Genomic DNA, 23,785 nt, shown 5'->3' with positions numbered 1-23,785 from the left:
GAAACAAAAATAGATGATCAGACAGAGCCAAATGAATACCACGATGAAATCATCCACAATTCATGAATCGTGTGAACTTGCACCTTTTTTTTTTTTTTAAAAGAAAACGACACTAGAAATCATGAGCATAGCAAAAAAAAAAATATATAATCAGTGATCATAAGCTACATGAGAATGTACACCTCAAAATCCCAAATGAGAGCTCACATAAAAAAGTGTGTGTGTGCAATCCGTGAGAGGTCACTGAGCTAGAGTTAATCCTAGTAGTGATCGGATGGCTGGACCTCCATCAAGAGTAACTCAACAATACAGTGAAAAGTCAAACCACTAGGAATCACGGGGTATTTGTTGAGTAAATGCGGAGGCTCCCCCTCAGTCAAAGAGTCCCCCCTTTTTTTTGTTGTTTTTGTGCACTCACTGGTGGCTTTCACTCTCAAGAGTATGGAAACCAAACCAGAGAAGAATGAAATTATAAAGGATGGCCTGGTTGGTGCCTCTGAGGTAGCCTTTTCCTAATGCCCGGACTTCAAGGAACTGAGGGAGAAACCGTGGAAGTGAAAACAGATGGTGGATGGTTAAGAGACTCAACATCACCCATGATATGCTAGTATCGGTCAATTCCACAGTAAAAGTACAAGAAACACTGTTAGTGGTCCATAGAGAACTTTGATCACATGTGCGGAAACCCCTGCAACAATTAATCTCAAGGATGTGTACAGAATGAGATCATGAGATTAATGAGCATGGGCACTCAAAATGAGCTATGACCAATGAACAATGAGATCTTGTAAGCAGCATGAGTAGTGTATAAAAATTGGATGCAAGTAAACAGATATCAATGATAATGAGATTATCACATCCAAGCATTCATAAGGCACAAACAATTACACCTACTCAAGAAACAGGTAACACTCTAGTGATCGAGCATGACACCCAAGGTCTTTCTAAGGAACTCAAACCGAAGAAGATCAAGGGGTTTTGTAAAAATATCAGCTTTTTGATGCTCAGTGGGAATATGCTCAATAACAACAAGGCCCTCTTCCACTAACTCTCGAATAAAATGATGACGAATGTCAATGTGTTTGGTGCGAGAGTGTTGGACAGGATTTTTTGAAATGTTTATGGCACTTGTGTTATCACAGAAAAGAGTAAGAGTGTTCTGTTCTATCCCATAATCGTGAAGCATTTGCTTCATCCACAACATTTGAGCACAACAACTCCCTGCAGCAATGTACTCAGCCTCAGCAGTGGAAAGAGAGATGGCATTCTGCTTTTTACTATGCCAAGAAACCAGATTATTCCCAAGGTAAAAACACCCCCCGGATGTACTTTTCCTATCATCAGCACATCCTGCCCAGTCGGCATCAGAAAAACCAGTAATTTCGGCTGTAGTGTCAGTGGAAAACCAAACCCCATACCCCAAAGTCCCATTAACATACTTGATGATGCGTTTTACCGCAAGAAGGTGAGACTCTTTAGGACTGGCTTGGTAACGAGCACAGACACCGACACTGAAAGAAATATCAGGACGACTGGCTGTAAGATACAAAAGACTCCCTATCATACTCCTATAAAGGGTAGGATCAACATCAATACCAGAGGAATCTTTGGAGAGGTGAAGACTGGTGCTCATGGGAGTGCGTGCATGCTTGGAAGACTCAAGACCAAACTTAGACACAAGATTTCTCGCATACTTAGACTGAGACACAAATATACCTGAAGAAGACTGTTTAATCTGAAGACCCAAAAAATAAGACAACTCTCCCATCATGCTCATCTCAAACTCATGTGTCATACAATCAGAAAAATATTTCACAAGATGTTCAGCAGTGGATCCAAACACAATATCATCAACATAAATCTGAGCAACAAGAATATGAGACTTAGTATGTTTCACAAACAAGGTCTTATCCACACTACCCCTTTGAAAATCATTGTCAAGAAGAAATGTAGTAAGTCTATCATACCAAGCTCGAGGGGCTTGTTTCAACCCATACAAAGCCTTGTCTAACTTGTAGACATGATTGGGACATTTAGGGTCCTCAAACCCTTTTGGTTGCTCAACATATGCCTCTTCTCTCAAGTATCCATTCAAAAAGGCACTTTTCACATCCATTTGAAACAATTTAAAGCCAAGAAAACATGCAACACCAAGCAAAATACGAATAGATTCGAGACGTGCAACTGGGGCAAACGTCTCATCATAGTCAACACCCTCTACTTGTGTGTAGCCTTGAGCAACCAACCTAGCTTTGTTCCTAACAACTGTACCATTCTCATCAGATTTATTTTTAAAGATCCACTTGGTACCTATCACAGTCATGTCTCTAGGTCTGGGAACTAGAGTCCAAACTTTGTTACGTTCAAATTGACCTAATTCTTCATGCATAGCATTGACCCAACTATCATCTAGCAAGGCCTCTTTAAAATTTTTAGGTTCAATTAAAGAAACATAACACATATGTGATACCTCATCCCGAATCTGTCTTCGGGTTTTCATTCGATCCGAGACACTTCCAATCACCTGTTGAGCTGGATGATTTAGTTTCACCCTAGCTGATGGTTTAAGCTCAGGACTCGCAGTGACCGGGGCAACAGGAGTTATGTCCCTTGGAGCACTCTTTGGACTTGACCTTACCTGTGAAGATGGTTCTGTAACCATTTCTTGTGATGGGTCCACACCTTCTCCTTGATTTTGTGATTCCGTGTCCATGATTGGAGACTCATCATTATCATCCTCATTTGTTGCTGGAGTAGGTGCACCTGTGTCATCTATAACCACATTTATAGATTCCATTAAAGATGAAGTTCGCAGGTTATAGACTCTAAATGCCCTACTAGTGGTTGAATACCCTAGAAAAATACCTTCATCACTTCGGGAGTCAAATTTGCCCAAAGGCTCTCTATCTTTGAAGATGTAACACTTACTCCCAAAAGTTTTGAAGTATTTTACATTAGGTTTCAACCCCTTCCACAATTCATATGGAGTTTGTAAAGTGCCGGGCCTTAAGTACACGCGATTTATGACATAAACAGCAGTATTTAAGGCTTCAGCCCAAAACTTAGGAGGAAGTTTCTTACTAAGGAGCATGACCCTAGCCATTTCTTGAACAACCCTGTTCTTCCTCTCAACAACTCCATTTTGTTGTGGAGTAATAGGAGCAGAAAATTCATGCTTGATTCCATGCATATCACAAAAATCCGAAAACGAACTATTTTCAAATTCACGACCATGATCAGTTCGGATTCTTATGATACGCCCAATGGAAACACCCTGTTCATTTTGGATTTTAGGGACTAAGGCCTGGAAAGCATCAAACGTATCAGATTTTTCTCTTAAAAAATTTACCCACGAAAATCGAGTAAAATCATCAACAGTTAAAAAAATGTATCTTTTACCTCCGATGCTTTCAGTGCGAGTAGGACCCATTAAATCCATGTGAACTAATTCAAGAGGACGTTTGGTTGTAAAGCTGTTCACTTTTTTATGAGGAGCACGGGTTTGCTTTCCAAGCTGACATGGTCCACACACATGGCTCAAAGTCTTACCTAGTTTAGGTATTCCCCTCACAAGCTCTTTGTTGGCAATCTTAGTTAGGTCATTGAAATTCATGTGACCTAATCTTTGATGCCACAAATCAATGTTACTAATGATGGCAGAGTGACAAGTGAGATCATTAGTTGTAACAATCCCATAGCAGTTATCAGATGTGCGAACCCCATGTAAGACAGTATTTCCCTTTTTATCCAAAATTTCACATTTATTTTTAGAAAACAATACTTCATGATGGGAATCACACATTTGACTAATGCTTAAAAGATTTGCTTTAAGACCATCAACTAATAAAACATTATCTAGCTTGGGAAGACCAGCAACACTTATAGAGCCCTTACCAATGACTCTCGAAGTGCCACCGTCTCCAAAGGTAACAATTCCTCCTTCATATTTGTCAAGGGAGGTGAAGTAGGATTTGTTACCGGACATATGGCGAGAACACCCACTATCAAGATACCACATGTGTGAATCACGTGCTTTTAGAGCAGTGTGAGCAACAAAACAAGTCAAATCCTCTTTTCTAATCCAAACCTTTTTAGTCTTGGTGTTCAGCCTAGACATGTAAGGTTGTCTCCTAACCCAAAAAGTATTAGAATTTCTACCCTTTTGAGACACCTTACCAAAGAGTTCAAAACAGTAAGGACGAATGTGGCCATACCTACCACAGTGATGACAAATAAAAACTGGTTTTACCTCCTTTTTGTTGATTTTACCAGCTTTCGGTAGACGGAGAGAGAGATCAGCCTGGTCTACCTTCAATTTTCCCTTTGCTTGAGTCTTCTTGTCATGTGAAGTAGAGGTCTGTCCCTTGTGTGCTGTTGCATCATAGCCTAACCCGCTTTTGTCGCAACCCATTTGTTGAGACCCGAGGATGTCTTCTAAGGATTTTGAACCTTTGTTCCACATGGCAATAGTGGTTCTAGCAACCCGAAGCTCTTCATCCTTTTGACAGATTATCTCTTCCAATCTGGCTTGTGACAGCTCAAGACTTTCAAGCTTTTCTTCAAATGTGGAATACACCTTCAGAAGTTCATTCCTTTCAGTTTCAGAGGATAGTAATTTTCCACATAAGTCTTGCCTGTCACTCGAGATCTTGACAATATTCTGCTTTGCTGCTACAAGTTCTTCTTTCAGCCTGACATTCTCACTCTCACATGTCTTGAGCTTGAGAGAGAGTCTGTCGTTGAGTTTGGATAAATTCAAAGATTCCTCGTACAGCTTTTCGTAGGCTTGTTGTAGTTCATCGCCATTGATCTCCTCATTATCCTCAGATGTCTCATCATCCTCTTTTTGCTCTTCATTCTCCTTTGCCTCCTCCAATCTTGCAACTAAGACTGAAAAGTCGCTGGATGGTGGTGAATGTGAGTTTCCTCTTTCATGGAATTGGCTCAAAATTTCCCATGCCTCTTTAGCCTTTGTGCAACGAACAACCCGTTGCTGTTCTTCAGCAGAAATTGCTCTACGAATAGTGCTAAGGGCTCTCAGATTGCTCGGACTGTCAACACTTTCTGTATCTTCTTCAATGGCCTGCCAGCCTTCTGGATCAAAGGCTCTCAGAAAAGCCCTCATTCTGATTTTCCAAAACAGGTAGTTACTCCCATCAAAAGTAGGAGCATGATGCAAGTTCTGACCACGAGCTAACTCCGCTGGCTTTGGAAGAGTTTGAGTGAAAGTGGACCAAAAAGCCATAAAAGCACTATCCCCGTCTTCTCCAGATTCAGGTTCTTCGGGTTCTTGCTCCGACCCGCTTTCATCATCCCAAGTTACAGTGTAGACTTTCTTTCGATTCTTTTTCGAAGGGCATTCAAGGGCAATGTGACCAAAGCCTTGACACTCATAACACTTGACCCCTGGTCCCCTAACAATCTTTTTTTCAGTAGTTTGAGCAAATTTTGGTGGAACATTTTTGGGTTTGTCATTACTCTTATCTTTTGAAATAGGGGCTCTGAAATTCGGCTTCTTTTTCAAAAATTTTTTAAACTGTTTTGTAAGCATAGCCGTCATTTCAGACTCTAAATCAAATTCAGTCTCCGGAGGTTTTGCAGTCTCATGGGCACTCGTGAAGGCCATATTTTCTTTTTGCTTTTTCTTAGAAATTTGGTGGGCTTCATAAGTCTGCAAATTTCCAACCAATTGATCGAGCTTGAGGGTATCAACATTCTGAGCCTCCTCAATGGCTGTCACCTTTGGTTGGAACCTCTCGGGAAGGGACCTCAAAATTTTTCCAACAACTTTTGCTTCCGGGATTTTCTCACCGAGAGTGAAACAGGAATTCACGATATCACTGAGTTTTGCATAAAATTCATCGAACGTCTCATCGTCGCGCATAAAAAGGGTTTCAAAGGCGGACGTGAGACGTTGAAGTTTTGCCCTTTTAACAGAGGTGGTACCTTCGTGAATCGTTTCAAGAATATCCCACGCCTCTTTTGCTATTTCACACGTGCAAATTCGACGGAATTCTTCAGGTGTGACAGAGCAGAAGAGGGAGTTGAGAGCTTTGCTGTTCCAACTCGAATTCTGGTAATCAATTGCGTCCCATTTATCCAGGGGTTTAGGAATATCACTCCCATCAATGGTGATTGTAGGTTCACTCCACCCAAAGATTACGGAGTGCCAAACTTTCTCATCGATGGATTTTAAAAATGCTCTCATACGAGCTTTCCAATAAGAATAGTTTGTACCGTCTAGTAAAGGGGGTCTATGAGTGGAGTTACCTTCACGAATAGAATCCATGATACTAATCACACAAAATCACACTCCTATAGTTTTGAAAAAACAAAGAGTGACCCGCTCTGATACCAATTGAAAATCTAAGTGATTCGTGATTAGATCAAGATTAAAATATTCCAAATCCCAAAAATCCAAAACACACAATCTAAATCAACAAGCACTTACGAAAGTGATTTAGATTGTTTGTTTTGTCAGATTAAATAATAAATCGACACAAAAGATTTTTACGTGGAAAAAACCACAATTGGACACCTCCAACTGTGATTAAAAAACCACGGGCGAAACGCCATAAATCAATCCACTACTGAAGTAAAAAGATTACAAAGATAGCTTACAAATTACCCAACTTAGTCAATCTGTCTCCGAATCTTCTGTAACTCTTTTTCACGACTTCATCTCGGAACTGATCAATCTTGAAGTTGATTCCACAACCTCACCCACATATAGAATCAAACACCTTTCGAAACTATATGCTAGAATCTTCGGAATCCACCGAAGAGAACTCTCTCTTGAATATAAAGAAACCAACTCCTTGATGTATGTATTTTAGATCCTGAGTGAGGAACTCTTCTCAAGACAGCAAGAAATACTCTCAAAAATCTCCCAAGAAGACTTTAAACTCAACCCTAGTTTGTTTTGATCAGATCTAGGAAAAACGTCTCCAACAAAACAACGTTAGCAGCTTTAAATAAGAATCTGAAACCGCGATCTCCGCTCGAGCTCAACATAGCCCGCTCGAGCGGACTGAACAAAAACTGCAAACGAAGAAACAGAGCTGCGCTCGAGCGTAGGAGTTTCCGCTCGAGCGGAAAATCACACCCACCAGTATCTGTGCTTGTCCTGTCAAACTACTGTGACCTGCTATTCTACGCTCGAGCTCAGGAGTCTCCGCTCGAGCGGACAGTACAAAAACAGAAAAACAGAAAAACATAGTTTTTTAAATTAACACAAGATTTTGTCTCCGGATTTGACAACACAGGGACCTAACAGTTGTCTATAAATAGCAGTTCAAATGCAGAGAAGACCCCGCCTAAATCAGACCATGTCAAACTAGAAGTAGTAGTCAAAGACTTGAGTTTCATTTTCGTAGGAGTAAGATAATAGAAATAATAGAGTAGGAGTAGTCAAAGACTTTTGGACATAAATTTACCGTGCTTCAAAAGAATAGTAGTAGTAAGGAACTATTCTATTTTGTAATTGGGTTGTTCTTAGCCTTATTAGAAGGTGAGTCTGTGTAATTATGCTAAACTGATGCGATTTATTATATTTTTGCAAACTTCATTAATGGTCACTGAGACTTACCCTTATTATTTTTTGAAATATTTTTATACCCTACAATCTATACAGGGCACATGCCCATAAGCAATAAAAGTCCTCATAAATCATTAACCAAAATTCCTAAATGGCTAATTCTATTCTCCAGGTTCACCTTTATTCATCTTTCATCCGCACCGTCTCTCTCATGGCAGCATTAAAGATCACAACCGTCGGAGGCATCAAAGCTATTGCTCGTGGCAGCATCAAAGTCTGGAGATCATGGTATGCATATGTTTCTATACGATCTTTTTTTTTTTTTTTTTTTTGGTTTTTTTTTTTTTTATAAATATTTTGTAAGTATAATATACTTATTATATTTAACAAGAAGATATTTCAAATATGAACTGTGTTTATTTTTCTCTGGAATCTAGAATCTCAGTAATAGTGCTTTTGAATTGTAATGTTTTGTCGTCCATTTTGGCTTCTAGACTGAAATCTATCTATAAAGAGAGAGCACCAATTGAAATTGATCTGAGGTTTGCTATTCCCAGATTTGATATTTTAACGTTTTATTCGTGATGGCTCTCAGAGGTTGTTTTATTTGAGGTCTACAAATAGAGATGCGGAAGAGAGAGGAATTGTTATGGTGTTGTGTCAGGCATCTGGATGGATTTTGATTTATGAGGTATACTTTCACTGTTTGTGTATTTGATTTTGATTTTGCTTTTGGTTTCATTCACTTTCTAAGCAAGAAGACTTGGGCTTGAACCAGGTTGTCAAGACAAAATCTGATCAATGGTGCAAAAATTTGTGTAAACGATTACATTACTTGTACACTTAAAATAAAACTGCCACCCCATTTTTGTTATTACGATGATGACGGCATACCCAAAATAACAATCACAATTAAAATCAAACATAACATGTTAATCATATAAAAAAAAAATTTGAAAATTTATAAAGAGAAAATTTAAACAAATATAAGTAGATTAAGATCCACACACAAATTGGGACATTAAACTCTCACACTAATATATTCAAAGCCACACTGCAAACTATTAAGGTCCCTAAACACACAACAAGCATTAAACTTCAGATTGCCAATCCAAAAAAGAAAAAAAGAAAAAGAAAAAGCATTGAACTCAAGAGATTACAGTTGGGCCATTTGTTCATGCAGCTGTCCCTGGTTCATCAAGGATGCCACTTGATAACTCCCAGTAAGGAATGTTACCATATGCATGGCGTTGTTCTGCTTCTGTCACCCAATCCCTTATTTTTTTGAGTTGTTGTTCTGGCTCCATCTTTTTCACCATGGTCAGCCGCTGTTGTGCCCGAGCCATTATTACTTGATCTTGTTTTTGCAGTGCCCCATTCAAAGTCACTTTTAGCTATTAAAATATTGGTTGCCAATTGTCTGTTTTTTGGTCACCAAAGCCATTCTGCGACAAAAAATTTTGGTCGCTACATTTGTCGCCAAAACCTTGTCGGGAAAGGTTTTGGAGGGTTTCGCCGACTAAAAAACCTTTGGTCGGCAAAAAGCAAGTCTTTAGTGACCAAAATTTTAGTTGCCAATAGTCAATTATATTTCTTTAAAATCATACATTCACCGACCAATGTTTTAGTCGCCAATAGTCAAGGAATCGCCGACCAAAATCTTTAGTCGCCAAAAGCTACCAAACGGCGACCAACATTTTTAGTCACCAAAAGTTTCATCTGTGAAAAAAAATAATTCATTAGCTTTGCATCCGCTCTTATGAAAACTCGAACCACCAACCTCCTACACCATAAACACACACTTCCCACTACGCCTCTATAACACTACATGATTATATATGTAATATATATTATTTATATAGTACATAGACCCGTATTAATATAAAAGTATATGTACAAAAATAATTATTTTTATTGACATAATTTATGTAAAAATAAATTATTTAGTAGCAAAATAAAAATAAAAATTTAACTTTTAGCGACCAAAATAATTTTGGTCGCCGAAGAGACTTTCGCTCTAAAAAAAGACCACTTTTCACTACTAAACATATTTTTAGTCGCCAATTGTAGAATTTTTGGCTACTAAATTTTGTTTGGTCGCCAAAAAACTTACTTTTGGCTACTAAAAAATGTTTGAGTCGGTAAAACCCACATAATTGGTGACCAAACTTATAATTAGTCGCCAATTGTAGAGTTTTTGGCTACTAAATTTTTTTTAGTCGGCAAAAACTGTACTTTTGGCTACTAAAAATGTTTTAGTCAGTAAAACCCACATAATTGGCCACCAAAATTATAATTAGTCGCCAATTGTTGACTTTTGGCTGCTAAATTTGTTTTAGTCGGCAAAAACTATACTTTTGGCTATTAAAAATGTTTTAGTCGGTAAAACCCATATAATTGGCGACCAATCTTATTTTTAGTCGCCAATTGTAGACTTTTGGCTACTAATTTTTTTAGTCGTCAAAAGGCTTCACAATTGGTTACTAATACTTTTTTAGTCGCTGAAAGCTATACTTTCAACGACCAAATTCTTTTTAGTCGGGAAATTTGATCGCCGAATGTGTTTTTTCTTGTAGTGTTAATAACATTATGGAACTTTTTTTTTTCATCTGGTTTCCTTTGTGTTTCAGCTTCAACAATCGCAACCATCATATAGAACTCCTTCTGGCTAGGGCTGGGCGTAGGGTTATCCGAACCGCCCAAACCGCCCTACCCGATCCGAACCGCACACGTGTGGGTGGTTTCGCAAACACATTAGGGTAGGGTGCGGTTTGGATTTTATATAAATTTCGGGTTGCGGGTTTGACCCGCACCCGCCCAACCCGCCCGCATTAAATTTTTTTCCCCCCCTCTTTCAAATCTAAACGTCCATCCCTCACCATCTCACTCACCTCATCTATGACAAACAAAAGAAAAAACCCTAATTGCTCTCTATACCTCACTCTCTCAGTCTCATCTCATCACTCTCTCTCTCTCTCTCTCTCTCTCTCTCTCTCTCTCGTTTCGTTGTTCATCTTCATCTTCTGCACCGATCGACGATCACTCTCATCTTATCACTGTCTCTGTCTCACTCTCTCGTTGTTCATCTCATCGCACCGATCTACTCACGGGTAAGCCTCTATCTCTCTTAATCTTTGTCTCTCTCTCTCTCTCTCGCCTCGATCGAATCTGAATCTGTGTTCTGTGTGTTTGTTGGACCAACAGATCTGAATCTGTGTTCTGTGTGTTTGTTTTGGTCTGAATCGCATTGCACCGATCGTCTCACTCTCTCATCGCACCGATCTACTCACGGGTAAGTTTCTATCTCTCTCAATCTGTGTTCTGTGTGTTTGTTGGCTCTATATTTGAAGGTTTTCGGTTCTTATAGCATGTTTGATTCCATTACCAGGAACTGTATTTTTTAAAAATAAATGTAGGAAATAAAATGACATGGAAATAAAATCATGGGGTCTTTTATTTTGTTTTGGATTTCTTCAATATGAAAAAAAGAATAATTGTTTGTGCGTGTGTTTAGTGAAGCAAAACAGTAAGGAATAGTGTATCATTGAAAAATGCTTGTTGTTCTAAAGTTTTCGGAAAGTTTGATGGTGAGTTTCGAGGAAAAAACAAATGTCATTATATATGTTTGTTTCTTTATTTTAGGTTTTTGAATTTTAAACAGTGGGGTCTTGCTGTTGGAAGTGTTTGTTAGTATGCCAATGGCTTATACTAACTTTGGAACCTTGGGGAAATATATATTACTTGTCATTTTTTTTATTCCAATTTGGGTTTTAGAACTGCTTGATGTAGCTTTATCTGCTTGTCATGCTTTAACAGTATAGTTACTTATATCAGCGGATTACCTATCACTACAAATCGTCTGTCTCTTTCATGAACATGTGATGTGCTAATTAATCAACCTGCTATGTAGAAATATATTTTTACCATAAAACTGTTGGTGAAAGATGGTTAAATGTATCATTGCTTGCCTTGAAGAAGATGGTTTCTACCTCGTTCATTGTCATTTTTCAATCATAGGAGCTTCTGTATTGTTAGTAGCTGTGATTCTTTCAATGTGGTTATGACCTCTTCTTTACAAATCAGGTTTTTATACTGCATGGGATGGACAAGTTAGCTTGCAGTTGCGAAAAAATGGAGATGATCTAATACGGAGCTTTTATCATAATATATCTCCAGGGATTGACATTCATCAGTCTCTGGATGATGTACTGGTAGCAATTTGGTGTATCAAGAATCTCCCAATTGTTATTAGTATCTCAGAGATTGATCATTTATTTTGGACACTGTATCATATGTAAGCTGAAGTAATGAATTACCCGCAAGAGAAGTTTGTGAGGTTAGTTATTTAAATTTGTTATTTAATCTGTTATTTAATTTTTGGAATTAAATCTGTTATTAAAATTAAAATTAAAAAAAAGGTTTAAAAATAAATTTTTGAAAAAAAAAAGATCAATCCGCAAACCGCCCGCAACCGCCCGCACATCCGCGAACCCTATCCGCACAAACCGCAAACCGCATTGCGGGCGGTTGCGGGTTGACTTTTTCCTAAACCGCATAGATGCGGACGGGTCCAAACCGAACCGCAAACCGTCCCAAACCGAACCACGGACACCCCTACTGGCTATCATCTTTTTTATTTTCTGCGTGCTTCTTCAATTCTTTCCACTTTTGCTGCATGCACCACATCATTTGGGCAATTATCAACTCTTGAATGTAAATACATGGAATAAATATATATTTCACTATGCAAATTCTACTATCACACTACTTATATTTCTTTTATATGAAAACTGTGGAACTCTGAACATATTTATTAGGAATAATCTTAGTCAAATTCACTAAGCATGATAAAATCTTTATTATGTGAATGTTTAGCTTGGTTGAGTGCTAGTCTCAAGGCTGTTTTGGCAATTACTTTTAATATATATATATATATATTCTTTTTTCTTTTTTTATGGGGGATACAATTGTTGTTATGTGTTTGGAAATTGCTAAAAGAAGTTACTTTTTGTTATTGTGAAAGTTTAGGTGGGTTTTGAATTTTTTTGATTTTTAGTGAACTTTTTTTGAATTTCTTTTATTTATATTTTTCTAGGCTAGAAAGACTTGAAAAGTTAAAAAAAAAATTGCTGAAGGTAAAAAAGAAAATTAGAAAAAAATATGTTTAATTTAGCTCATGCCAAATAGAGTGGATCCTGATATAGAAGTGTTTCTTTTGTTTGTTTGTTTGTTTTATTATTATTTTTATTTTTAGTTGTTAGCTTAGAACCAAACAACCAAAATATTTTTAGCTTAAATAGCCAAAAATGATCTTTTTATTTGAAACTAAAGACTTAAAATGTTTTTACAGCTTAAATAGCCAAAAAATGACTTTTTTAATTGAAACAAAATAAGTTTCATTTCTTTCCTCATATAAGAAAATCTTTGGCTCCGTTTAGTTTAGTTTTAGAACTATGATTTGAGTATGGAATTGTGATTTAAGCGTTGTGAGTTGAGTTTTAAAAAGAAAAATTTTATTTGATTAGGAGTTTTGGAAAAAGTTTTTGAATTTTGAAAAGAGGTGAGTTGTATTTTGAGTTGTATTTTGAAATTTTTTGGATTAATTTTTTTTAAATATTTAAAAATGTTTAAGAAAATTTTATTTTTTATTTTAAATATATAATTTTTATTTAAATATTTTTATTTTAAATATTTTAATTTTTTAAATATTTTAAACTCAAAACACAACTTCACTCTCAAATTGTAACCAAATACATAATTCAAAATTTAATTTAAATATTTTTTTTTTTGGAACTGTATTCAAAAACTATTTTCAAAAGGGAAAATTAGTGAAACATCCATCTCTAACTTTGTGTAGTAAGAGAGGTTTAAGATGTTATTTTTTATTAGCTAAAGTCCCTCAACATTTTCAGAGAAAAAATTCAATTCAGAGAAATTTTGCCTGACTCAGAGAAATTTTGGCACCGGCTCAGAAAAATTTCAAAATTTCTCTAGTATGATCACAGAGAAATTTTCGTCAAAATTTCTCTGAATCGGAGTGAAATTTCTCAGAGCCGAATTTTCTCTATAGAAATGTTAAGGGGCTTTAACTACGATGAAAATATTGTATGTCTTTTATCTTATAAAATATTAATATCAGAGGCTTTAAAAAAAAAATTCATTTTCAAAACTCATAATCAAACACATACCTCAATTTAAAAATTCTTTACAAAACTCATAATCAAACTCTTTTTAAGACTCTTTTCAAAATTCCATTAAAGAAATTTCAAATATTTAAAAAAAATATAGTACACAAATGTATGAAATACAGTGCACATTAAAATAAATAAATAAATATTTAAATATAAAATATTTTCCCTAAAAAAATAAATCTAAAAAATTTCAAAATATAAAATCAAAAAAAATCATAGCCAAACAAATTTTCTCTTTTTAAAACTCAACTTAAAACTCATAATTCAAAATATGATTCCACACTCAAATCATGATTTTCAAAAATAATTTTAAAAAACAAAATAAAAAAATTATTATTTTGAATTTTTTTTTTTTTAAAATAGAGTTTTGAAAAGAATTTGGTTTGAGTTTTAAAAAGAGTTTTAAATTGTGTGTTTGGTTATGAGATTTGAAAATAATTTTTGAATTAAGTTTAATATGTTTTTAAATTGTGTGTTTGGTTATGAATTTTGAAAAGAATTTTAATTGAAATCACAATTTCAAAATAAAACCACACGTAGGCTTTGTGCTTCCCTCCACATTATAGATCAATGTGGAGACATATTTTGTGAATGACAGCACATGGCCAAGGTGACGCTGAAGTGTCAGCCGAGGTGCCATGTGGCCTGGTCTTGATACCGAGTTTATCTCGACTAGGTTGAGGTTATCTGCGAAAATATCAGAATTCGAGATGAGCGGATAAGGGATAGGAGTCCTAGAATGGGAGAGGACCTCCGTCTGGATAAAGATAAAGTTTTTAGGGAGTTTATCTCTATCTAGCTGAGAGTCCAAGATGAGCATTGAGCTAAAGTCTATTGAAGCTAGGCTTTTACAGGGATCAGGTTGGTGTTGAGTATAAAAGTGAGGCACCATCGTAGGTCTAAGGTATGTTTTTTTTTATCTTTTGTCTAGTGAGTTAAGCACTATTAGCCATGTTTGAGAGATAATTACTGACTTGATTGTCGGAGTGCCTCCGGGTGGACGAACCACCATCGGATTCTTATCTTTCTGTGTCAGGTTGTTCGGGCTAAATCTATTTTGTCGGTGCTCTCCTGCTGAGTTTCCCTGTTTGGTTGTGTGGTCAAAAATTAGCATCCACAATCACTATGCCATGTGATTACTATTTCCTTCTCTCTCTCTCTCTCGGTATATATATTGGGGAATTCCATATGCTTCTTTCTTTCTTTTTTTATCAGAAAAAAGGATGTTCTAAGGTGTCATCATGGCATCTGTGAGCCTAGGTTCTGGGATAACTGGTTACCGGCCTGATTTGACTCAACCTATAGGAAGGGACCTACCACCGAGGCACTAATGGAGCTCAACTATACGCCACAGACAAGCCCAAGTTTTGATTGGAGTGCAGGGCAAGGTCTCCGAAGAGAGCCAGCTGCAAAGCAACCATTTCGCCCCCCTAAAATTTGAATCTGGGTCACACCTATAAAAAAAAATGTCTCCTCCACTAAGCCATCACCCCAGTGGTGAATTCCATATGCTTCTTGGTTCTTGGTTTTCTGTAAGTAGTGCTAAAATAAGTAAAGTTACGATGCAGAATGGAAAGTTTGCAGGTGAGCTCTTTACCTTCAATTTGTCGTTTTCTCTTCGCTTCGAATCCTTGAAATAGTTTTCTGCCATATACTTCCAGCTGCATAATCTCAGATATAAATGAAAAAAAAAAAAAAATTAAGTTGAAACCTCAAACAAAACCTTTTCAATTAGACCTACAATGATGTGATAGAATAGTTGTTAATTTTTGATTTGTTATACGCTCAATTATGTAGGTCTAACTTTATTATCACATCATTGTGTGAAATTAAAGGTCTAAAATTAGAAAAATATTAGGTGGTCTAAGGGCACCACATATTCTTGTCTCCATCCAATCACCAAACACTGAGTCTCCTCTTGTTCCCTTATGCCCCTCTTGTTTCTCTATCCCTTCCACCAAACACAACACTCTTTAGGCACCACCAACCTAGGCATATCCCAAGACAACTAAACAACTTCTCTTAAAATTGAGAGTCTCTAGTATTTTTGGTACATATGAACGATTTGCCCTAAAGTGGACAATTCAGTATAATAGACTAAAACTAATTAGTTCAAAAAAAAGACAAATTAATTACACAACCACGGGGTTGCAACTCTCGTTGTGTACACTACAACAAAAATCACTTTTCGCGACTAAAATTGTAGTTTTCGTCGCTGAAAGTAGTCCAATTGGCGACTAAAATTGAATTAGTCGCCAAAATTGATCACTTTTGCCGACTAAAAGAGTTTAGTCGCCAAATATAAGGGTTTCAGCGACTAAAAGGCAGTTTAGTCGCCGAATATAGGGGTTTTAGCGACAAAAGATTTTTTAGTAGCCAAAAGTCACAGTTTTTGGCGACTAAAATAATTTAGTAGCCAAAAGTGATGGTTTTGGCGACTAAAAACCAGGTTAGTCGCTGAATGTGCAGGTTTTTGGCTACAAAAAAAAAAATTAGTAGCTAAAAACTGACAATTGCCGACTAAAACAGGTTTAGTAGCCAAAAGGTGACATTTTTGGTGTCTAAAAACAGATTTAGTCGCCAAAACTGCTTTATTTTTAAACGGAACTTAATTTTTTAGCGACAAAAAATAATTAGTAGCCGATAATTATAGCATTGGCGACTAAAAATTTATTTTAGTCGCCAAAAGTGGCCTAAATTTTTTTTTAATAAATCATTTATTTTTTACATAAATTATATTGAATAAAAATAATTATATTTATAAATATTGTTTTGTATTAATATCGGACAATATACTATATAAATAATATATATTTCATATATATTCATGTGATGTGTAGTGGCATAGTGGAGGGAGTGTGTTGTTAAAGGTTTGGAATGTTTGATGGCTGTGGTTCGAAACTCAGAAACAGCAAGAAAATGGGATTTTTTTTTTTTTTTTTACGGAAACACCTTCGACGACTAAAAAGTTAGTCGACAAAAGTCTTTATTTTGGCGACTAAACAATTTAGTCGGCGTTTGATTGAGTATTGGCGACTAAATTATTAGTCGGTAAACGTATGATTTTCAAAAGTATAAAACACTATTGGCGACTAAATTATTGGTCGCTAAAAGACCTCCTTTTTGCCGACTAAAATTGGTTTAGTCACCAATACCTCCCGCGACCATTTATTTGCGACAAAGGCAGCGACTAAAAATTTTTGTCGGGGAAACCAAAAACTCGACTTTTAGCGACTAAAATGGACCTTTGGCGACTAAAAATTTAGTCGCCAAAGGTGATTTTTCTTGTAGTGGTAAGAAACTTACATGAATAGTTGCACGCATCACCCCTTGTAATTAGTTTTGGTCAATTACATTGAATTGTAATACTCCCTCATAAAGTTTATAAGGTTTTGTTTTCACAAGGATGTCATGGTTAAATGTTGGCGTCCTAAACAGTTTCTTGTAATTTTCGATTGTGCTGCAACTTACTTTTTTCGACCTGTCTCTGGTGTAGTAGAACTTGCAACTCCTACAATCAATTTTAGTTGCTCCTCAGCAGCCCACTTAGTTTTCTTTGTAAATGGTGAGTAAAAAGAATTGTAGACATGTATATAAAGCCTCCAACAAATTAAGAAGGAAACTGGACAATTGAAATGACAACAAATGAATTAAACTACAAAAAGACAGTTTGATCTTATGGATGATATAATCAAACAGTTGAGAGATGCATAATGAAGGATTGGTAGTGGAATATCAAAGATTGATATACCATACATAAGTGGTATTTGATGTATTTGATGATGTTGGGCTTACCATCTTTTTATACAAACATCAACTTAATTTGTATCCTCTCTATTATATTAGATGGAGTGGATGGAGATGTCCAATTCATGATCTATAGTTGTGAAATAGTCAATCATCATAGTAGAGAGATTTTAAAATTTAGATTTACTTTACAATTATAAATTACTTATTAGTGTCATGTAACTTTATCCATTGCAATGAAGATTTTCATTTTAACTATGTAAAAAAGATGAAAACACTGTTTACACTAATTCAGATGTAGGCTTTACATAATAGTAAAGATAGATAAATTGCATAAATATATATACATATAAATTACATAACATAAAATTATACTCCAATCCAAAGTTATTGTTAATTTTTTAATGATTAACTGTATAATTAAGTTACATATGATTCAATAGGGTGTTTTTTTTTGTTGTTGAGGAAAATAGGTTTATTTAATAATATAGCAAAGTATTGTTTAAATAAAGGAATCAAAGGCCCGTATATAAATTATTGCAATTTACATTTGAAAAACGTTCAATTCTTGAATGGGTTGATAAACGCTTGGCTAGAAGCTCGTTGGATGGTAAAATAGATGTTGAAAGACTCTTTTGGCTGCATATATTTTGAGGGAAATACTATGGTGTATACTCTTCAAATGGTGTGCACATGCACCTTATAACTTAAAAAAAGAGACATAATTTCAATTTGTTGACACTACAACAAGTTGGGCCTTCAATGACGAAATTTTTTTGTCTCCAAAGAGCTAATTTCGTCACTATAGATATTTGTGAGGAAATATTTTCGTCACCGGTTTCGTCATTGAATGTTTGTCACTAAAAACCACCGTGATGAAAAATAATTTCGTCACCAATGAGATTACTTCAGTGACGAAATTTTTTGTCACCAATAAAACAACATTTTGTCGCTAAAAATTCTCATTTTCGTCACTAAATAGTTATTCAGTACCATATTTATAACTTTAGTTGACGAATAAATTTGTCACACATGTTGATCATTGATGAGGAAATAATTTCGTCACAGTAAGATGTAAAGGTGACGAAATTTTTTGTCTCCAAAAGTCATTCATGGGTGATGAAATATATTTCGTCACAAATATATATATACGTGACGAAATTTTTAGTCACCAAACAACAAAATAAACCAAATATTTCATATATAAGCTATAATAAATTTTGTCACAAAAAATATTTATTAGCGACAAATAATCACTTTGTCATAATAACAAGTACAAATGACAAAAAAAATTCGTCACTAAACTTGTTCCATATTTTATATTCCAATTTAAATTATTATTTCACAAATATCCCTGCTCATATCTCAATAGTCTTTTCAATGTATTAATAAATCCACTAGCTATTATACACCATTCCACAAAAAAATTCACTAAACAATTTATATTATAAATGAAAATATATCCATCAAACAAATGAATTTAATAATCCATTAAGTATAATAAACAAAAACCATCATAGCAAATTCCAAAATGAACTAACTTGAGTCCAAAAATAAAAATAACACTCGATCTTGATTTGCAACTAGAACTAAGTATCAGTTTAAGAAAAAAAAATTCAACAGTTGATCTTCATTTACGAGTATGCTTCCAAATGTCATCAAAAACCAATCTGCAAAGAAAATAAATAAGGAAAACATTAATATATTATCAATTACATCTAAACTAATATATAAATAATTTTATTTTATAAACCAATTTAGTAGAAATGCATATAACAATTCAAAATTTTAAAGAGTTAAGGTGATCTTTGATGATAAAACAACACGGATAACATACGATGCCAAAAAATTGCAAGAATACCATATATCACTATCACTAATGGCAGAATATATATAATGGCTCCAAAATATAATGTAACATTGAGGTACATTTGATTCATGACAATGGGCCAATGACTTCTTCAATGAGGTAAATTTGATAAGTGGAATTCAACACAAGAAGGGAGGCTCTATTTACACACCACTTTTCCTCTCAAGACAAATCATTAATTAGTTTATTTTCTACTACAATTTTAACCTTAGGTAAAATGACTATAAAGACAAGTTATGATACACATCATTTATATAATTAGCATAAAGGACAATAATGAATATAATACTCATCAACAAGCAAGTCAAGACCTCTCTCTCTCTCTCTCTCTCTCTAGATTCAGGAAGCGAGGGAAATCAAAGGACAGATGCAACTTCATAGAAGCAATCTCAGAGAATTGTTAAAATCGAGATTTATGTTGAATCCTATCCTTACAGGTACTCGAGAAATGTTGTTAAGACTCTGGTTTTCTACTTTAAACGTCATTGTATCTATCTATGCATATTGCATATGTATGTATTTCTATTTCTATTATAAAAATGAGTGCAAAATCTTTACTTTCATATGGGTTTCATATCTGTATGTTGATTTCACAGTTTTTGGTAGGTAAACTTTATTCTTTAATGTTCTGTCAAGTCCAAAAAAAATGTGTATGAATTTCCATTTTGAGTAGGGGAAACAACTCGTAATCGGTTTGGATTGTGGGTGATAAAAAGAAAAGAAATGATTGCAAGTGATTGTGTTTTTCACTATATGTTTGGATGGGTAAGCAAGCAAAACATGTGGGAAAGTGGGAAAGGGTTATGGGTGACATTTTTTCTGTTTGAATTTTTGGGGGCAATTACTTTTGGTGAGAAATGAAATAACCAAAATAAGAGAGTTTTTTTTTTTTTTTGGGTCCTCACAATTTCTCATGATTTCTGACCAAACCATCCCATTCAAACAGAGTGTTATGTCTAATATCTGGTAGTTGGGTTTGATTTTTTATTTTTATTTTTTGAAATAATTGGTAATTGGAGATGTTTCATTTTGATTATTGTGTAGGTGTTGATTCTTTTGGCACTGGTTAATATTCTGAAAATCTAGACAAAGTAAAACTACCCAAAAGGGCTTTCAATAAGTGTAAATGTGCGAAGCAAAATCATTGGGTTTTTCAGGGGATTAGGTTTTCTCATTTTTGTCGAAGAAATGTGGAGCTGCAATGGAAGAACCTAGGGTTGAGAGGCGGGTTGATTGTGAAACATGTAACAAAGCCCTTTTCTGCGGACAAAGCTCTGGTTAGGTCTTTGGTTCTGTTGTGGGAAGAAGGGTTACTTTTAATCAGGTACTCTATTTTTTTTGCCGTGATATCTTGGGTGTGCTTATTGGTTTGGTATGGGAAGGCAAGAGCTAAGACTTTTGTTGAAGCGAAGCTTTTACCTTCTGTTTGTTCGGTTTTGGGCGAGTATATTCAGCGCGAGCTTGATTTTGGTAAGGTTCGGCGAATTTCACCTTTGAGCATTACCTTGGAGTCTTGTTCAATTGGGCCTCATAATGAAGAGTTCTCTTGCTGTGAGGTCCCTACTATAAAACTACAAGTTCTTCCATTTGCAAGTCCGAGGAGAGAGAAGATTGTGATTGATGCAGTTTTGTCTAATCCAAGTTTTGTTGGTTGTGCAAAAGAAGAATTATACCTGGTTAGGAATACCTTCTACTGACGGTAGTCTACAGAGGCACTTGTCAAGTGAAGAAGGAATTGATCATCGTACGAAAATTAGGAGGATTGCTAGAGAGGAAGCAGCTGCTCAGTTTGATAAAGAGAGAGATGACGCAGCTAAGGAAGCTGCAGACATTAGTTACATTCTTTCTGAGAAAGGATCTCATACATTTGAGATTGATGTGCCGAAGGACCATGCTAGTCGTCCATCAGGATTAGCAAGCTCTGAATCATTCTTCTCTATGGTTGAGCGACTGCACTGGCGAGATGATCACTGCATGGATACAGGTATTGAGTATGATTTGAAGCATGCAGATTTAGAGAAAGCATTTGGTGTAAAAATTCCTGGTTCGGCAGATAAATTTTGGTCTAGATTTATACCAGGGCCTATAAGATATAAATTCAATAGGAAAGCTAATGGGCGAGATAGATCTGTCATTGGTGTCGCAGCGAAAAGAAGAATTATTGAGCGCAGTGCATCAGCGACACGTTCTTACTTCCTGGGTCTATCACATGGGAGGTTTGACGATTCTAATCAGTCATCTGGAGATTATGATGTTTTGAATATTGAGACTCCTGTGGTGAAAAGTGAGGGTGATACTAGTGCCCGACCTTTATCAGGATGGGGCAGTTAACTTTGGAGGAGTGAAGAATCCTGAGCACGGAAAAAGAACCTGAGTTTGATGTAGAGAGTGGAGTCCTGTGTATACAAGAAGGGCCAACGGTAGCGTAGGCGTTGAAGATGGAGTAGCGAGGGAAAAAAGCGATGGTAGAAAGGTGACGTGCGTGTGTTTTCAGACAGAGAGAGATAGAAACAGAGAGAGTTAGTTGATAATCAGAAAAGGGGCAAAAAAAAATTAATATCCTATTTTGAGAGAGAGAGAGAGAGAGAGAGAGAGATGATAAGCAGAAAAGGGGTAAAAAAATTAATACCCTATTTTTTTTTCATTGCCGCTCAATACATTAAATTTTTCCCACCAAAATTGGTGACAACATTATTTCCTCACCAAAAGATCTCAAAAATATTAAAAACTATTGGTGATGAAAATATATTCCTCACAAATAATTTTATAATTAGTGACAAATTTTTTTCTCACCAAAAGTCCCAAAATTTTGGCGCCTCCTAAAAAATTAGCGGGAAACTTTTTGGTGACGAAACTTAATTTTTTCTCACCTAAAATGAAGAATTTATTGACGAAAATAAATTTCGTCACCTATTGGGCAACCTCAACCATAAAGTAAATGGTGGCTTTTGGGTATAGCATATTTAAATATGGATTAACTACTTTCAAAAGCTAAGTGAATCAGAAAAGAATCCAAATGTGGCAGTTTTCTGTTATATCTCTATTAATTTGACTACAAATCATTAAAAGGTTGAAGATTTTGTTTTATTTTTGATAGGAATATTGTATCATCAGAATTTGGCAATTAATTGAATGAATCTAGATTGATTAACTGAACTCTCTCAACTAGCTTTTTGCAAATTGCAACATATAAATATGTAATATCATTTGTTTTTTAGAGAAAGAGCTGTATAAATCATCCTTGACAAATAAATAAACAAATAAAAAAACTAACAACTAGAAAGATTTTTGCAAGGTCAAAACCATCAGTGTTCAAATGGTTACTATTGCAACCACCACAGGAGAAAACTGTTGTTAACTTTATTGTAAAATAACTAAAAGATTAGTTTATTATTTATTTATTTATTTATTATTAAGAGGAGTTACTAGTCTTCATGATATCTCTCATTCAAAATGGTTGAAAAAGGCGAATTGTGGTGGCTTGTCTTTTTAAAATTTTATCAGTACATTTTTTTTTTAATTTTTTTTTTGGGTGTTATGCACATGACTATACAACACATTTCCACATTGTTTCCTCATCACTTTGTAATTGCTCATTTATTTATATTTTGATTTCTCAGCAGTTATTTGAAATATAAGAGTTTTTTTTAAGAGTTAGTTAAAAAGTTAATTTATTAGCTAAATTTATAATCCTACAATTTTCTCAACAATTATAGATCTAAATAATCACAGTAAACAAACAAAGAAACATCTAATCTTGTTGAATCCACAAGCTCAGATGCAATGCATACATATAATAGCTTTGGAAACTCCTTTGCAAAGGCTTAGCCGATGGTGACATCAACAAATCCCAGAGGCGATTCCTAGTCAATTTTGTCAGGTGGTGTGGTGAGGGGCTTAATGTATTTTTTCGCACAAAAAATTCTAATCAATTCACTGGGAGAATCTTATCTGTTCCTAAGCTTGTTTAAGTCTATAAAATGCTTCATTTCACAAAAACCAATTATCTTAACCAATTTTGTCCTAAATTTGTTTGTATTTTTACTAGTTTGCTGATATTGTAAAGATTGTTGGCAAGACCGGATATCATCATTTAATATGGTTTCCAAAACCTAGATAGAATATTTTGAAAGTAAATCACAAATAACTTTAATCTAACAACATTTTCTTTATGCAAATATCGAGCCACTTTAAGCATCTATAGTTTCCTTGTCCATAGAATATTTTGAAAGCAAATCACAAATGCTTCCAATATATACTCTCAACACACAAATTCACATTTATTTCTTACACGGTTCCATTTATTTGGTTTTGCTATTATAAGTGTGTGTATATAACACATGTAGCTACAAAACTAAACAAAGGCAAATTAGGTGGAGAAACACCTTTTTTTTCCATAACATTCGAGATTGAATGAAAGATTTCTGCATACTTGAATTG

General features: G+C 35.2%; 2 protein-coding genes and 1 long non-coding RNA gene across 5 annotated transcripts in view; 2 read left to right on the top strand and 1 right to left on the bottom strand.

Annotated features, from left to right (window-relative positions):
• Positions 1-8,414, top strand: part of LOC145822541 (uncharacterized) — a 58,315-nt gene extending 49,901 nt beyond the window's left edge. Inside the window, exon 4 of the transcript XR_014363934.1 lies at positions 8,150-8,414. The gene's annotated coding sequence lies outside the window, so the exon portion shown is untranslated. The remainder of the gene's footprint in view (positions 1-8,149) is intronic.
• The window catches only part of LOC114290407 (uncharacterized), a 229,157-nt gene that overhangs the window by 120,452 nt on the left and 84,920 nt on the right, over positions 1-23,785 (bottom strand). The gene's annotated exons all lie outside the window — the stretch shown is intronic.
• LOC145821006 (uncharacterized) lies at positions 10,519-12,148 on the top strand. Its single transcript, XR_014363045.1, has 3 exons — positions 10,519-10,647; positions 10,742-10,829; positions 11,621-12,148. It is a non-coding gene; the product is annotated as an uncharacterized LOC145821006 (long non-coding RNA).

The sequence above is a fragment of the Camellia sinensis genome, chromosome 3, assembly GCF_055761805.1.
Source record: "Camellia sinensis isolate YWXY chromosome 3, ASM5576180v1, whole genome shotgun sequence".
In the NCBI taxonomy this organism is placed as follows: Eukaryota; Viridiplantae; Streptophyta; class Magnoliopsida; order Ericales; family Theaceae; genus Camellia; species Camellia sinensis.
This window is presented reverse-complemented; position numbering and strand designations above follow the sequence as displayed.